A 4753-nucleotide genomic window follows, 5' to 3' on the forward strand; every position below is an offset into this window, starting at 1 on the left:
AACTGCATAATAAGGTCATAAGAGCGCGCGGGACAAAAATTGGTTGTTTTCACATGAAGCATTATATCAGTTTTGGTATGAATTGATTTTGAATTTTAACCGGGTGGCGGCTGAAGCCTACTCTTTTCGATTTCAGGACTACCAAGGGATCTTTAACGTTCGCAACTTGCACACGGGACTTCCAAGATTTTTTCGATCTTACTTTCCCTAAGATCAGCGGTGTAGCTGAATGGCAACAGTAAGAAGGAGCCTGGAGTGGTGGTAAAAAACGAGCCAGGAACTCAGAGGAGGGAGAGAGAGAGAGAGAGAGAGAGAGAGAGAGAGAGAGAGAGAGAGAGAGAGGGAGAGAGAGGGAGAGAGAGGAGATGAAAGCAGATGAAAGAACATAACTAGAGAGCAGAAGGTGAGAGGTGACATTTTTAAAATAAAAAGGTTTTCATCGCTGTTAGGTTTCGAACCCGAGCCCTTTTGAATGCAAGGCCAACACCGTACCTCTAGACCAAGAGAGCCCCCACAAGAAGAAGAAGAAGAAGAAGAAGAAGAAGAAGAAGAAGAAGAAGAAGAAGAAGAGCGGCGACGACAACAATAACATCGACATCAAACAAACAATTAATATCGGATATTCCTTGTATTTCACTTTTTCTCTGCAAGCTTTAACCAATCTCTTTTAACAATCTTTTTTCTTTATTACCGTATCGGCTTATCAGCCCAACCGCCGCTGTGTTTATCAGACGCTCTCTCTAACTGTCTCTGTCCATCTTCCATTAACTTCCCCCTTTCCGTCATTCCAGGGCCCACTCACTCTCCTCCTGACAAGAGAGCTCGCACCTGTTCCCGACTACTCGCATGAATGGAATACCTATCTCTAATGCGTTTCTAATTCTCGCATGCTTCCAGAGCCTTCGTTCCTGGGCAGAGTGGCGCGCACTCGACACATGATTGGATAGCCGTGATTTCTCGGACTTGAAAGCTGCTCTTTGATTGGTTGTCTGACACAGACAGAAACCAGAGGATAACATACAGCTCGGCCACTTCTCGTTCCTTTTCTCTGGGCGAGCACAGGTAATTTCACGTGCCTGCCGAGTCGTTGTTCTTCTGTGTTGCATCAAAGTAAACACGTCTTTCAAATATGGCTGAATACTAGATCTAGTGGCCAACACATTCTTCTCTGAAACACGTTGTTCCTCCAGCAGTATCCATTGATTTTATTCGAGAAATTGAAAAGGGGAACTTATTCTTACAGTTGTGTGGGAAAACAAGAGAATGAGATGATCATGTATTATTAAAGCAATGCTTTCTTTTACAGAACTACCTTGAAATGTGATTGTAGTGTACGAAGCGTAAACAAAGTGTTCGTGCGTTTTGTCAATCTATTGTGGATTTACTTATAATAATATGTGTACCGACATTGTTCTCAGTCTTACCTGAAAGGAAGAGGCATAAATACTTCTAACTGACGCTTCCCAGTTGGATCTATATTAAGGTAAGTCTTTTTTGTTATGCCTTTTAACTGATTCAAGGGATAAGTGTATAGGTGACCTCCTCGGACGAAAAGGACAGGTTCTTCCTTAACAACAGTCACTGCAGTGTTGCATTGAGAAAGATTAATTTTGTTCCATTACCGTATCAGAAGTATAGCGTGTTCATTTTCGTCTGTCCGCGGTTGGAACGGGATTAAAATAACAATACTCTTTTAAAGCTTCTTGGGTCTTTGTATGCGTATCTAAAAGCTAGATCATCTATATAACCAAAAAGCCTATCAATGAAGTCCGCTGTTAGTTCCGACACGTGAAACTAGTCTGAAATCTGTGTTTATTTAAAGCTGGTGATTTACAGCTCATACTGAAAACATTCATGTTGACCTATTTTCATCTACATCACTCGTTAACCTCGACTATGAAACACAGTTTAACAGACTGTTTAGTACTTTTCGAGACGCATCTGGTGACGTCGAGACGGTCCTGGGTTGGGGGGGGGGGGGGGGGGGGGGGCGTAACCAAGGATTGCCAAATTGATGATGGCGTCCATTTCTTTTTCTCCCAGTGTCAGGTCTGAAACATGCACCGGCGATCATAATTGGTTACTCGTTTCTCTGCTTGAATTCTCTTTAAATAAAAGCCTTATCTTATATTTATATTTCACCGTCCCTTGTCTGTTAAAATTCTTTGAGTAAGTTATTCATTATCTACTTAATACGCCTCTTTTGTCTTCTATTTTCCCAGTGGGCTAAAGACGTTTGGAGACTGTCTATTCTGGCAAGTTTATCAAATGAGTCTGTTTTGTAACGAAAATGATATGTGAGGCAGCGTGGTGAAATCAGTCAATTTTTGGGCATGTAGAGTTGTTGGTATCATCTTATAGCTTGTTCACTTGTCTTTATTTGGATGAAAAAAATATCCATTTATCTTGATTACAAGTCGAGATATTTGCGAATGAAGGACGTGGGGTTACCTGTTTTCAGAAGTAAAATTAGTGAGAAAATGGCCGCCAAAGATGAGCTATTTCCTTAGCTTAAGAGTCGGTGGTAACAGAAAATTTACATTTTTTGTGCTTTTAATCAACGTTTTTAAAAAAAAGAAAAATCCACACAGAAATTAGTTCTTTAAACGGCATGAAAAGTGTTGAGCCAAAAAGCAAACATTTGATAAAAATTCACAAACCTGCGGAAAAATGAAAGTTTCTTCACTTTGATTATTTTGACGAGAGCCTGATTCCACCATGCTGCCTTACATATGTGACAATAGTCAGATACCGACATACATGTATTTAGTTTGTACTTAGCGTTGCAAAAATAAGCCCAGTTATTTGAAAGCGAGTTGATTCGATCGAGATGTGTGGCCGCCATAAGGCGTTAGATCTTCTATGAGTTTGTTGATTTGATCAAGATCTGACGTAACTGAGAACTCATTGACGATATTAGCGCGCTTCATTTGAGACAAATAACGTACCAATGTGCAAAGTGAGGAACTTGTTCATTTTTTCCCTGTTTGGTGCTTCAGAAATTGATATATTGTCATAGTAATAGGTAAGGATGCGAAGTTAGAGTGTGGTATTTTGTCGCGAAAAAGAAATCATTCTTCAACACAAATGATTGAGTTTAAGAGTGTTTTCAGAAAAGGCACAAAGAAGCTGCCTGAATGAGAAGATCTACGTCCCACGAAGAAAATTAAAAACAAACCATGAACCTTAATTAAGAAAAGTATGTTACAATTTGTTGCGGGCTGCTTTGACACTCTCAGATCAGACAAGTGGGATATATACAGTGTCTCTGGCTGATGGATCGAAGGACAACGCTTAGAGATAGAAAAGGAGTGAAAGGAAGTTGCTTTCTGGTCATGTTCGGGGATCAAATCTGCTGTCTTCGAGAAAACCAACGCTTTGTCGAATCGGGTTGATAAAATTCAATTAGGACAGGAGAGAGAGAGAGAGAGAGAGAGAGAGAGAGAGAGAGAGAGAGAGAGAGAGAAAGAGAGAGAGAGAGAGAGAGGGGGGTAAATAAGATCATAATATTATCATTATTATTCCACCGAAGTAGGCTTTTTACCTTCCGGCATCTTAAAAGTAGATTCGCTTTGAGCTGAAAAAATCGCCCTGCGTGATTCAAAATACATACGGATCATAATCAGTCTGGGTTTAGAGGAAGTCTAAATCCCCAGTTACTGGAACTCAGTAAGTCATAAAAAAACCCACGGTTATACCAGAGTTTCCATCTCTCAGGCCTGTGTGGGTGGTTGTCTCGACCTGCTTGCGTGTCTGCTTGCAATCTGCACATTCAAAACATCTTTTCGTTTCTTTTTCTGACTTTTTGTAATGCCTGTTTGCTTAACTCCGCTCCCAACTACCTAGTCGTTGGCATGTCTGTCCGTCTGTCTGTCTGTCTGTCTGTCTGTCCCTCCCATTACTTCTGTGTGTGTCTGAGCGCGCGCGCGCGCGTGTGTGTGTGTGGGCGTGTGTGTGTCTGTGTGTGTGTGTGTGTGTGTGTGAGTGTGTGTGAGTGTGAGTATGTGCGTTTGCGCGCAAGTGGGTGTGTAATGTTTCGCTCTCCTTCTCTGTCTGTCTATAGTTCTCCCTTCACCCCCCCCCCCCTCTCTCTCTCTCTCTTTCCCCCTCCCTACCAGGAGTCGACATAATAAGCTATCTGTCTATCTATCTGTCTGTCTATCTATCTGTTTGTCTGTCTTTTTAGACATCATGTGTGTTTATGGGCGTGTATAAGTGAACGTATAATTGTGAGGTGGTAGGCTGGTGTGTCTTTTTTATGCTATCCATCCATCTAAAGATTAGAATAGAACAAAACTGTAATAATCGATATCGAGAAGACCATGATGAAGCTAAAATGTTGTCCTTTGAGAGGCAAGCTAAAACAGACAGTCTCAAGTCTGTCTCAATTAGCCTCACTCTCTCCAATGAAAAACATATTATCACTGAAGACGCCTGCCGAGCCGTCTAAACCAGGAAATTCTAGAATGTCAAGACGTTGATAAGGCAGGAATTCAGGATATCTGCGCTGCTCTCGAAGAGTGCATAATTATAAACGCCTGGCTTACAAAGAATTGCCTCTTCATGCTTTGAAGTTGTTTACATGTTTGGAAACTGCTTACATTTTGCTCTCGGTTGTGGCATTTATTTCTTAATACATTTGATGAATGCTTCGAGATACTGTTGTAAAAGAAAGTGAACATAAAGGATTATTGTTGAATGTAAAGAAAACAGAATGCATGGTAATATCCAAAAAAGCAGCAAATCCTAGTTG

At 41.0% G+C, this 4753-nt stretch overlaps 1 protein-coding gene across 1 annotated transcript in view; it reads left to right on the top strand.

Annotated features, from left to right (window-relative positions):
- Window positions 1-707: 707 nt before the first annotated feature.
- LOC101857409 (fibroblast growth factor receptor 1) overlaps window positions 708-4753 on the top strand; it is a gene marked incomplete in the record, with an annotated part of 14397 nt that continues 10351 nt past the window's right edge. Inside the window, 3 exon segments of the mRNA XM_035970079.1 lie at window positions 708-1062; window positions 1419-1483; window positions 2223-2255.

The sequence above is a fragment of the Aplysia californica genome, unplaced genomic scaffold (genome assembly GCF_000002075.1).
Source record: "Aplysia californica isolate F4 #8 unplaced genomic scaffold, AplCal3.0 scaffold00217, whole genome shotgun sequence".
NCBI classification, from domain to species: domain Eukaryota; kingdom Metazoa; phylum Mollusca; class Gastropoda; order Aplysiida; family Aplysiidae; genus Aplysia; species Aplysia californica.